We start from the raw sequence: 13,508 nt of genomic DNA, 5'->3' as shown, positions 1-13,508 counted from the left end.
ACAAGTCCCTCATCTGCAGTGACTGTGTCTGCTCACCTCGAGCACTGGAAAGCTGTGCTGAGTCTTGAAGAAAGCCCATGACACCACCCATCAGGGTTGAGTCTCCATGGTGCTATGAAATAGCTCAGCCAAGAGAGCTACAGAGGTACTAGCAAATCATCCCTGGTGCAAAATCTGCAGTCAAGGGAGAACAGACATGTTCTGAGTGTACAGTAGGACCAGAGTTTAAAAACGCAAGAGGGTTTAAATATTAAGTGTTCACCAGTCAGGTGAATGTAAGATCTACTTAAGACTATGAGCATTTAATAATGCTGATAAAAATTAGGAAACGCTGATAACAGGTTTGCAGAAAATACAGCACAAGTAATGAGCAGGAGGAGGATTTAAATCCCTGTAATATTTGAAAGTAAACAATGTTTGTCCTTAAAATGCTTCACAGCTCTTTAAACTGGGGAAAGGCTTTTCAGAATGGGTTTTAGATTTGAGAAGTGCATTTGGAAATCATTCCAGAAATCTTGGAGATTCAGCTGAAAGGTTATTATTGAGTGCCCTCAAGTCCAACCGATTTCCCAAGGTCAGCCCAAGAGCAGCAAAATGCCTCCTCAGTTTACCATGACTTAACAGGGTGGTGCAAGGTCTCATCAGCATTGAAGAAGTCCCGTACAAGACAAGATGACGGAACTCTTCCTTGATCAAATACTGGTTTTGGTGCTCAAGCAGATGGTTCAGGCAAGCAAGGCAGACCAGGCCATACTCGATGGATGTTCTCACAACCCAGTCCTACTGACTTCAAAGGCTTCAGATGAAGCTATTGTACTCCAGGAATATCTGCAGCTCTATCTTATCAGATGAGAAGCTTTGCAAGTTAAGACAAGGATATGCCAAGGCTCTTAATTTTCTGCATGTTCATCCTGTTTTGGTGGAAAGATATCTAACCTAATCCTTTTAAACTTTGACTACAATGAATAATTGTCCAGGACTGGCAGATAAGCAGTTAAAAGTCTCCAGTTCCTTTTTCATATAAGTCTTTCTTGAAAATAATCTATATTGCATTTAAACTTAAAATAATTGATGCTTATTCAGTAAGTTTCACTGGAATTAGTTTGTTTAGTATCCAGACAACACTTCTGATAGGTTGAAATACAGTATTCTCTTAAAATTAATATCCACACTGTTGGGAGATGTAATCTCGTATTTTCCTTCAGATTAATGCCAACATCAGTGAAGACATTTCTTGAGCAACTTTACTGTTCCAAAGAGCTCTTGAAGGATGGAAAAGAAGTTACATATGCAGAGGTAAAGGGATCGTCATTCCTTGTGGGGGACCCAAAGGGGTTCCCCCTTGCTGGCTTTCCCATGCCCACTTGCACCAGGGATGGCTGCTGAGTACGCACAGGTCCAGGTTCACCTCCCTGTCTCACAGTGGGTCAGGGCTCAGTGCATGGCCACAAACTAAGTCAAGATCTTTCTGCTAAATCTTCCTCCCGTGTGTGCATCCCATGTGACCACTGGTCAGGTTGCATTTCACAGCTGGATGGTTCTTGGCCACAACCTGTGCCCTGATTTACACAGGCACTTGAAAGCATCCTGATGCTCAGCTCTTAAGAAATAACCTTTGCACAAACCTCTTCAGAAGGCAGTAGCAGCATACAGCAAAGGGTAACAGCAGTCTGACAGCTAGTGTGAAGCTTTGCCCTGGCATAACTCCCAAGTCAAAGCTGGACACGGAGGACTCAAGGTTGGACATCACCAACTAGACCTAGTAAGTGCCACTGGAGAGTCTTAGCAAAAGGAAGAGAAGCACTAACAAGACTCAGATTAATAGTCACTTAGGTAAGTGGAAAGAACAGATCAGCTAAAGGGAGGGAAGAGCCTGTAACAGCAGGAGAAGTGGTCTCAAGCAGCAGCAGAAGCCTTAGGAAGCCCTTTAAACCTCCACATCCCCAGGGCGCCTTACCTGTACTTTAGCAGTGTGCTTGCCTGGGTGCAGAGGTGGAATATACATGCTTCAACACCCTGAGGACAGGCCCTTATGTTCAGTGCCAATGACTTGACATGCACTGCTAAAGGCTTTGCAATGTGACATGGGAATAGAACACACATAAAACATCACTGTTACAGGTTTCTGCTGTTTAAGTCAGGGATGCAAGAAAGGAATGGTGGAAAACTACAAGGCTGCATTGTGTCTTACAGGCATTTTAGGGCTCCAGCAGCGATGCCCAATTAACACAAACAGTCAGTGCCAAGAGCACTCCCAAAGCACTAGAGGTGCAGATTACTCTGCAAAATACAGATATTAGCTTACCTTCTCCATGCGGTGTGATTTCCAGAGGCTCTGCGGCATCTCATCAAGTAGAGCTGTTTTCTTAACCTACTGCTGTAGGCTATGGGTTTAGAAGCGATACAACAGAAAAGAGGAAAAACGAGGATAACCCAAAGAAAATAAACCCACACTTGCTCTCAAGGAAGCTGACGGCTCATTCATCAGCCAAGAATTAAACAGCCATGCATGTTCAGTGTGGGTTTTCCTGTCCTGCCCCATGGAACGAGGCACTTTTAGCCTGGATTCACTTGCTTTGCATTCCAGGGGTGTTATTAATGCATAGCTGATAGAGAGCAAATATTCTGAGATCCGTTGAGCACTCCTGCCAATGGAGGCTCCAGTAGACGCTGTGTCACACGAGAGAAGGGTGTGATGGCAAGACGTAGTGCCACTCCTGCTAGCACAGGTAAGACAACCAGCAAGAACACAGTCCAGGTCTTTGCACACATGTGCCAGCCTCCATCTGCACCAAGTCCATAGAGCAAGGTGTGCTTCCGCGAACTCCAACCTCAAGGTGGGACTTCAGTGCCCACCACAGCCCATCATTATTGCTGTCAGATAAGGGAGCTTGAGCCCAGCGCACAGAGCAGTGACACCACCAGCATGGCTCCCTCAGCTTGAGCTTGCTTATCCTGGAAGGTACAAATGAAAGCCCCAAGGTGAGGCCCCTTCATGCTGTACAGAGCCCAGCCCATCAAGGTGAGGGGCCTCTGCAATATGAAAACAAGCTTCTGTCAGGCTTTGATCCTAGCAGTTCAGCCAATGCTGCTATCTGGTAGGGAAAGAAAGAGGGGGAAAGGAGACATCAGGGAAAACAGGAAATCAAAGACACTTCCTCTGCACTTCAGAGTACAAGAATTAGAGGTATGTCCGTAACATCAAGAGCTCTCCAACTGATACTCACGGAAATGAGTTACGATGCAGGCTTAAGCCAAATAAATTACCCACGGCTGTTGAAAAGCTCTTGTAGCTCAGAAGATGAGACACTGTTAAAGCCCAACTGCATTGCTGAGCAGCTTCCCAACTCCCCTATTGCTGCAGTTAATGGGTCACAAGGATGGACGCTTACATCTGCAGGCTAGCTGAGGTGCTTGACATCAACCTGTGAGATGGAAACACATGGGATGGGTGTTTGGGGGACAGATGTGCTGATTGGCCTCAAGATTTTCTCATTTTGTACCTTACTGATGCAAGCTGATTCCTGCAGTGATTTGAGTGACAGTAGCCAGCAGTTGAGGGACAAGGGGATTGGACTGCCTTATCCATGCTGGCCAGGATGAGTGTCTGCTGCAAGAGTATCAGGTGAGCTATTAGGTGATAGGGAGCAGGAAGGGTTAAAAGGCCATTCCAAGGCAGACAGGTTTGGCATTACAATAGGGTACCCCTAATTAGGACCACAGGCTGGGGACAAGAGAGGGACAGCCAGGCTGAGGCATGGCAGACAGCTCAAGTCAAACTGTTCTGTTTTACAGGGGCTCCTGGTCTGACCTAGGGTCCCTGGAAACATGCACAGCAAAAGGCTCGAGAAAAGCTGAGGAAATGAGTAAGGAAAGTACACTAGAGACACGGGCCATGTAATTACAGGCAGAGATGTCTAGTTGGCTTAAAGACAGAGATAATTGAACTTAAGTTCATTAAGGGTCTATCACAAGACAGCCAATGACCCCAAGAGTGAGCACTAAATAGAGAGTAGGAAATTAGCTCTTCAGGTTCAATACCAGTCTGTTTTGCATATCAGGATCCCAACAGAGCAGCCTGGGCACAACCAGGAATGGGAAGAGCACAAGAAGGAGCTTTTCCTGCAAACTCACCTGGAAAGGACACAGAGAGACCAGGGAAAACCAGGCAATTAGCCAAGGGGCTCACAGCCAGGACTTGCAGTCATGAACCTCTGTCTTCACTTTGCAGCAACTGGGAGATGCTGCTCACTCTCTCTCCATGCAGCAGCTCTGGCTTATTATAGGAGCTTCGCACAGAGCTGCACCCTGCCTACAGAGGAGTCTTCCTCACATCTCCTACACACATTTTCCACAAGCTCATTGATATGCCTTAGCTGGAGCAGCAAGGTCTCTGCTCTCCTTTGCAACACCAGAAGAGTAATTTCTTTAGATACATCACTGATTTCTACCTTGGAAATTTTAACTCATCTAAACCAGTGGTGGATTTTCCTTTGCTCTCCTAGGTTAAGCTTCTTCACTGTTCCAGATTCTTCAAGTAACTATGGGATTAATAAAAGAGGGAAAGAAGAAAAGGAGATATTAAGATTTAAGCACAATTCATATAGCTGGGAATGTTGGCAGAGGGTGAAAATAAAAAAAAACCCACTACTATATTCCTCTAAGACAAGGGCTTTTGGATATTTTCATTGTACCTACTTTTTCGTCACCAAAACCATCTATTTAAGAGCAGAAAGGACCCTTGTTAAAGGTGTCCCTTGCCCTGTAAAAACAAGAGACACTCTGCTTCCTGCCGTGTGACATTGCCTTGTGCCACCAGCTCTGCTTTCCAACAGAAAATATATTTTTCTGCCCTAAGATTACAGCTTCCGAGAGGCCATTGCCTTTGAGTTGGCCAAACTGCACTGTTAGTGGGGACAGTGCAGGGAATTTTGAGAAACAGAAAGAACAGGTTCAGAGGCACTGAGCTCCAGAAAAGCACTGGGCTTCTTGTATCTTCTTCACACTATGCAACTGGAAAAAAAAACACAAAACCAAAGCATAGTCTACATAAATCACAGCAGCGTGCTTTGCACCAAGGTGCACTCAGTTTGCATTGCTATCTCGCTCATGTGAGTCCCTACACAGAGACTTTTCAATGCCAACCACCACCACCTAAAGTGAAGAAATATTGCATGAAGGTGGAGAAAGCCACTTTCCTAAATTGTATCAAAGCTATTTGCAAAGACAACCTGAGAACCTGAGCCTCCTTCCTGCAGGAGATGCTGATGGAACAGCAAGTTGTCCCCAGTAGCAAGGCCACTGAGGGCATCAGCTGCTCTGCAGAGCTGGACACAGAGCCACATATTGCCATCCCACTTTTGGTGGCAGCTCATGTCCCACCCTCAGCAGCACAGGCAGTGCCTTGCAGCAGCATAGGGACACACGAAGTGCTTCAGAAGAGAACAAGCTGCCTCAGACAAACAAGAGAACTTGAATTCCTGCCCAGCAAATCATCCCCCTGAAAAGAAACTTTCAGATCAGCGTTTATTAATTCTGGAGTGTGATTTTGTTTCCAAGAAACTTTGTCGGCTGCAACAATAAAAAAAAATTGCTGGTCTGGCAAAGTTTCTGATTGAAGAGAATTCAAGTGACAGCATGAGTGTTTTGCTGATAACGAAATCATATACGTTTTTGTTTTATAGTTGGTGCTATTTGCTGCAGAATATTTATGGGACATGCAAAAAAATCTATATACTCAGCATAGCTCAAACTTCATTTTTCTGGATAAGTCTTTTTCTAATCAGAAGTTTTGTCTGGACAACGTACAGATATTACCTCCCAGAGGTCCAACAAAGACACCTCTGCTGCACACGTGGGCCAGCTCATCCCTTCTGCATGGGACCAGGACTACCAAGGAGCATCAGATGGAGTGGGTAGGAACTCAGAAGACATGTACTCATCTGTGCCCATGAAATCCCATTAGCTGGAGGACAGCAGTCCTTGCAGGATGAAGTCAAAGAGGCAGAAGACCCTGCGGCACCTTGCAAAGGGACCTCAGCTGACAGGGCTACCAGTGCCCCGAAGCCCCCGGCTGGTCACAGAGCCTCAGTCCAGCACCAGCCAGAGCCCTCCAGTCACAGAATTACTTTATCCAGCCTACAGTGAAGCCTTCACCAGACAAATCTCACCTGGAAAACCGATCTGAAATTTAGTTTACCCAGAGGAACGCAGTTGTCCTGTTCCTATGCACAAGGCACATAAAAGCCTACTTAACAGCTCTGTTTCCCTCCTATATTTTGATTTAAATCCAATCAACATTAGTCCAAATAGATGGTCTCATAAAAGCTGTTTCTAGGCAGCCTAGCTTATGAGTGTGGGGTTTTTTTAATCTGACTTGAAAGTGGTTTTTTTTTCCCTTAAACACCTCTTGCAGTCAAGTCTGAAAGCATAAGGCAATTTCCAACTCTGGCTCCTGCCTCACTCAGTTTACCTAATAGATCTTTGGGCAATGCTGCAGATCACTTGATTGTTGCTAGATCTCACATTCCCACCTTGGAGGAACAGTGCATTGACAGACACTGATGATGGTAGGTCAGAGCAAACAGCTGGCAAATGGCTACTAGTGCTTCTGTGGAGGAAGAAGGACTGTCAAGCCTGGAGCATTTATCAGACTGCTGGTGAGCTGACTTGCCTGCTAAACAGGCTGAGTTGAGGGTTTTTTTTTTCCTCCATTCAGATGAGGAGGGAGTAGGAATCTCATACAGCTGTTTGCTGGAAAGGAACAGCTTTCCAGTCCAGCAGTAGCAGCCCTGCCTGAATTACCACCATCCTGACAGCCAGGATATATTGTCTTACTACTTTTTTTAAGAACAAAATTCATGGATTTTCAGCTACAACCCCTACCATTAATCATCTAAGTGCAGATATTTTACTTTGATACATCTCCAGCAGAGCTCTTTTATATGCAAAAAACATCTTAACCCTCACGTGATGGCTCTGACACAGAGGTTCAAGAGGACATACCAGGACTATGTGTTTCCATTTGGACAAAGGACCACGATACGAGTAGGGGGCACTGTGAAAGGACTGTACATCATCTTTGATACCTGCCTTTAAGGACTTGCACATGCTGGAGATGTAGAAGTCTCCAACTCAGCTAAGAATTGCAGCCTACCTGCACCAGGTCAGGACACCCTGTTGAACTGTTCAGGTCCATGTTCACCAGGTAAAAACATCGCAGGTACATGCAGACGGGACCCTGCTAGAAAGTTGTGACATATCTGCCATCGTTACTGAACACAGCTGGTTTCCTTCATTTCTCAGTTAAGCTCATCAATCCGTAGAGAGGCTATTACTGTTATTGATGTGCCTTGGACCCCAGGAGTCCTCAGACTTCCAATACCAAGAGCTTTAAAAGTCATGAATTAAGTCCCAAAAGTCATTATTAAAAAAGCTCCAACCATTGCATTATTTTCATCTGCCGTCTGTTTAAATGCTTTAGGCTATACTTAGCTCAAGGTTTCTCTCCACGAGAGCTAGAAATGTACTCGCTCTTAATGAAAAGTGTCCGATTGTCCCGGAGTTATGCAATGATTTGAACTGAAGTTTTCATTATTGTGAATCTTGCAGTACAGGAAAAATGTTCCAGTGCTCCCAGCTTGCCCTTGAGAACGCTTTGCTCGAGGTGGGGAAGGATGAAAATCCAGGATCTGGCTAGAGCTCATCTCACATTATTTGTTCCCACACATTTGTGGAAGACAACAGTGAGGTCATGCCATGGTTCACATCAAGACAGTGATTTTCTTGGTATTAAGTTTCTTTTCTTAGATGTTCACCTGTACTCCTTCTCCTTGATTTTAAACCACTAGATCAAGAGAAGTTTGGTTTACCTTAACTTTTCGTCTTGGATTCGTTTTCAAGCCACAGAAAGTTAATTGGAAAGTAGACCACAGCTTCAGTTTCCTAATCTGCTCTAGTGAATCCACCTCACTCCTCACAGAAAACAGCCTTCACTCACTTACTCTCACCAAGAGTAACATGAATGGTAACAAATGTGGGGAAGAGAGGAGAATATTTGCCCTCAACAATAATGATTTTTAAATTTTGCATTTTCCTCTTTACTGAGCTCCCATTTCCCTCAAGTCCTAAAGAGGAACAAAGCTTGACTACAGCTGATTAAAAGATGTTCCCTTCAGCAGTTACGGTATCTGAAGTCCATAGTCTCCAGTCAGAAATGGCCCATTTATATTTTAATTACTGCTTCTCATTCATATAGTAGAAAGTTTGTGGTTACAAATTAAGACCCAGTGCTCCTTGAAATCAGTGGGGGGGAAGAGGAAGGGGGAGAAATGGCCCTGAGAAGATCAGACTTGGCCCTGCAAGGAAAAATAAATCTTCTCTTTCTTTAAGAACAGCCTTAATTTCTATATTCAGTAGGAGTTCAAGAAAAATCCAGCATGTTTTTCAAGTTGGACAGCACCTCAGTTTATTTTCTGCTTTATAAAATAATCCTTTTGGAAACATCTCTGTGCATACATTCAGTAACTCTATTTCAACAGAAAAGGAAGCCCTACCCAATACTGTAGATAGCTTTAACAAATATTGAAAGGATTGCTCTACAAACACCACAGCTCTGGAATCAAGAACAGCAGCTGGAAGGTGGATGCATCATCCCCATACATAAAGCACTCCACTCTCCTTCCACAATACCCTCGCTATGCAATAATCCTCTCTATATGGCTATCAGCTTAGTCAATAGCAATATAAAGCAGATTTATAGCAAGACATCCACAAAAGATCACGAGGAACTCGCACATTCACATTGCTGATAAGGTAATTGCTCCGTTAAGGAATGAGATCATTCACTGAAGTCAGTGGAAACAGTCTTTATCTGTAAATAAGAGCCCACAAAAATAGCTGGGCCTTGTACTGTGCTCTGAGCAGCCCCAGCTCACATGGTTTGACTTCAGAAGTTGTGAGCAGACTCAGACATCTGTGAGTCTTCATGTTATCGATGAGGACCGGGCACTTTGCACAGCTCCCACTGCACTTTTGAGTGGCAAGATGCATGAAAACCAAAAGTAGTAAGACCCTAAATAAACCGTGAGTTAAAGCCATTTGCAGATTCCAAACACACCCATCCTGGCTGAATCAATTAGTGTTTCCTGCTGCTGAGATTTCACACTCCAAGTTGTTCAGTGAAACCTTTCTACTCCATACTCATCTCCTAGCAGGATTCACAGGACCTTGCACTTGAAGGAGTACTGATCCCTGCCAGTCACTCACCCCACGCAAATCTCAAGCTCAGCCTGTGCACCATCAGTAACCCCAAACTGGACATAGTATAATTTCCACAAGACATTTTAAGAAAACTTCAGGTATAAAAAGCCAACAAGAAAACAAACAGCTGACTGAACTGTGGCAAAATTGACATGTTGCATGGTTTTGAGGAATTATTTAATTTCCCTTATTGATACAAGCTATGCATTCATAAGCAGCTCAGTGCCTCTCCAGCCTCCTGCCAGACTGAATTATTTTAGCCAGAAGATGAGAAGCCACAAAAGTTCAAGGTTGCCACAACAGCCATCAGGGTTTAGGTCTGGAAATACTATAGACAAGCAAAATATCTCTCAGCCTCAGGACATTTGAGATCCAATTTCAGCTAATAAAGCCAGCTGCATGTGATCCGCTGCGGCACTTGGCAGCATCACAGGCAGAGCAAGGCCCATGCCGATGCCCATTGGAGACAGGATGGGGTCCATGTGAGCTCTGTGGTGGCCCCAGCACCAAACGGCACAGGACCACCAGCTTTAGCATTGGCTGATGGAGGGACCCATCAGGATCCCTGGAGAGATCAGTATGGTCTTCGCTTCAAAGACGCCCATTAAGTGACTCTTGCCTTAGAAGCTTTAACCCATCCCAGGATGAAAAGGACCACCAGAACATCTCCCTCAAACTGAGAAAGGCAACACAACTACACTATCCTGCTACCTTTACACAGACATCTCGGACAACAACCTGTTGAGCTGCACTAAGTAGGTACATATGGTCAGGGACCACCTTCAAAACACAGCAGTTTTAATTATTTTTGTTTCTGTGCCAGACATATGGCGTTTTACCTTCAGTTTAAATGCCATCAGCTCCTATTCCCACACTATTCCTATACAAAACTTGTTCTTTCTTCCCTCTTTAATATTTTAAGCTGCAATGGACTAGATTTTTTTCAAAGGAAGAGTTAGCCAAACAAATATGTCCATGTCAAAAGATGAATGATAATACAGGCAAAGCAGTGATTTTTTTCAGGATTAATCTTACCTAAATATTTCATTTCTTCATTTTGAATTATGAACCACTTTTTACATAAATACTGATAGAGTTTATAGATCATTCCTGAAAGCAAAGTTTGATTAAAAAACCTAGAAAAAACACTTGGGAAAGAGAACTTCAGTCTTATCTAAAAGACGGCTTTTGCCATCTACCAAAGAACCCATGGCATGATGACAGTTAGGTCACTTATTTTTGATAGTGTTTTTTTGACTAAGAGGGCTATATTAAGTCTTGTGCCACTTTTGCCAGTGTTGGATTAATATAATGAAATATTTACTTGAGAATAAACCATTAGGCCCTGTCGGGGACTATCTGAGACTCGCCATTCTGCAAGGATTCAGCACCATGTGCATCTCCTGTATTGTGGAATTCATTGAGAGCTGTTGATCCGCATTTCCTTCCGAAAATTAGAAAGCATAAGAAACCCTGTGGCAGACAAGATGCAAGACTGATGAGCTGCAATCAGTATAATTAGCACCTGCAAAGGATAAATCCAATACACAGGGAAAGAGAAAAAAATCTGTTATGACTATCAGAAAAAATCCAGGTGCAACAAGAACTTGAGGCAGTCATGAGATTGTTGTTTATAGCAAGACCTGTTCAGCAAACAGAGCTTTTTAAAAAAAACAAGGCTCTGCTAATATCTACTTAGACACCATGAAGATGGATGTACTCCACCACAGCCAGGCAAACCCAGCTCCATTGCTCACATTTACAGGCTCTCTTCCTGGCAGAAACACCCTCTACAAAGGGTGGATCTATCCCAGTCCCAAGCAGCAGAAACATCAACTTCCCTGTTGGCCCAAGCTTTTTGAGATAGGATGGGAATAGCAACCCTTTTGCTGCACCCTTCTTGCACAACCTGTGTCTCCAGCCACCTGCCAGGCAGGGCACTCCTTCCCAGCAGTTAGTGGTGTCAGTTTCTCCTCTCAAGTAACAAGCGATAGGACAAGACAAAACAGCCCCAAATTGCACCAGGGGAGGTTTAGATTGGATATTAGGAAAAACTTCTTCACCAAAAGGGTTGTCAAGCATTGGAACAGGCTGCCCAGAGGAGTGGTTGAGTCACCATTTCTGAAGGCATTTAAAAGACACATAGATGCGGTGCTTAGGGAAGTGGCAGGGGAGTTAGAACTAGATGATTTTTAAGTTCCCTTCCAATCCAAACCATTCTATGATTCTATGGTTTAGTGGTGGACTTAGTGCTAGTTTAACAGTTGGACTTGACGATCTTCAAGGTCTCTTCCAAATTAAACAATTCTATGTCTTTATGTAAGAGCTCCTGGAAAGCCCCCAGATAGCACAAGCTGTTGGGGAACAGCCTGGGAGATCCTGAAGGCAGACCCTTTCCTCCAGTATGGGACATTTCTGATCCAGCTTTTCCTGAGGCCCCTGGTTGGGGGATCTCGCTAGTCTTCTCCCCTCCCCACCAGTACTCTGTGTGGTCTGTGTGCTGGCCCCTGGTATCTCAGGTATTTTCCATCTGTACTCTGATACCCAGTCTTGTTCCAGCCACCAGGCAGGACTGTCTGTGTCCCAGTTTCTCACAGTTAACTCCCACCTACTCGGGAGATCCCACAGTGACCTGAGATAGCTCTAGTACTGGGTGTCTTGCCTTAACAATCCAGCTACTATGGAAAAGCCTCTCCCACTTGCTGCTAGGTGTATCTGGTCCTCAGGTCCTGTCCATGCTGCTTGCAGCATGCTCAACCCCCAGCTGGACACTAGCCCAGAAGTTGTTGGAGGACTAGCTGGAAAGGAAAAAAGCATTAGATCTTCCAGAGGAGCAGTTCCATGTGTTTTTGCACATTGTGCAGATCCAATAAGGACTATTTTTCTCCTACAGGTCACTGTGCAGCCAGGACAGACTCAAACTGGACTGGAAATGCTCTAATAGACCACGCAGATGCAAAGAGGAGATTGGTGTCAAGGACAAGCGCAGCCCAGTGTCACTAGGCATCCCAGCAGGTAATGTAAACTTTCTAAGCTACAAATTTCATTTAGAGCTCCATGTTCTTGCTACATCTGCGCAATCTGGGTAGCAATCTCATCCAACAGCTCTTCCTTAACTAGGAGATAAGTAGCATTAATTACTAGCAGGCCTGAAGATATCTCCTTTCCCTACTACCCTACTTTCTCAGGCACTTTGATAAACACCAAGTTTCCTCTTGTGGAGGGAGGGATCTTATCTGCAAAGTGTTAATAGTCTAAAGCCACTTTCAAAACAGCATGTACCAGCTGATAAGTTTATCCTGCATCTCAGCACTTTAAAAACAGCAGCTCCAAACATATTTTTCCAGGACGAATTTATCAAGATTTATATCAGATTGGGCTTCTCTGTTCCAGTTTGACTTGCCCAATTTTTCACCATTCTCTAATCAAACCCCGAGAGGTCCCTGACTCCCGCACACGACATCTTCTGCTTTCAAGATGCTCCTGCATTATGAAATGAAGAGGTAACTGTGTCAGGCAATAAGCAGGAAGAAAATATTCCCTGAATACAAAAGAATTAATTATAACTCAGCAATTTATTTGGGAACATGTATGTTCTTTTGTTGGTAAGAGTGTGTCATCTCCAGCTTTTTTAATCTCAGGATGCATTGAAGTGTTGTGACACTTTGTGCTTTTCAGTGCCCTGCATTTCCATCCATTCTGTTCCCTCCAGTGGGGCAGGCTTTCCAACGGATTGTCACCATTTAGTAATTACAAATATAAATGTCACTGCTGTCAAATAACATAACACACCTCACGCATCAGGACACAAGCTGTTTAAAATCAAACTATTATAGTAAGGCTGCCGCTGTGTGAATAAGCCTTGATTAAATTCATAGACATTAATCATTTTTAATAAAAACTGAATTTTGTCAAGGCAGCAATGAACTTTGCAGAAGATATAGGAGAGAAATGATGTTTCCAGAAGGCACTGTTCCTCCAGGCATCACCTTACCACTGCAGAACGGTTGGAGTGCATAACATATAGCCGCAAAAAGCATTCTATACAGCAGTTCAACGCTGCAAAAGCCCTGAAAGCTGCAACACTCAGCATATGGCAACTGCTCACCTGAGCACAAGTGGAGCCATCACAGTTGGTAGCGTTGTCCTCATACGCACAGCCCTGGCAAGCTGAGGCCAGGGTCCGCATTAATTTATTGCACTGGTTTTTACCAGTCCCACCCCCAGGAAGAGGTTTCCCTGCCAGC

Source organism: Tauraco erythrolophus, chromosome 14 (genome assembly GCF_009769465.1).
Source record: "Tauraco erythrolophus isolate bTauEry1 chromosome 14, bTauEry1.pri, whole genome shotgun sequence".
Lineage (NCBI taxonomy): Eukaryota > Metazoa > Chordata > Aves > Musophagiformes > Musophagidae > Tauraco > Tauraco erythrolophus.
The sequence above is the reverse complement of the archived record's forward strand: the minus strand, read 5'-3'. Positions refer to the sequence as shown.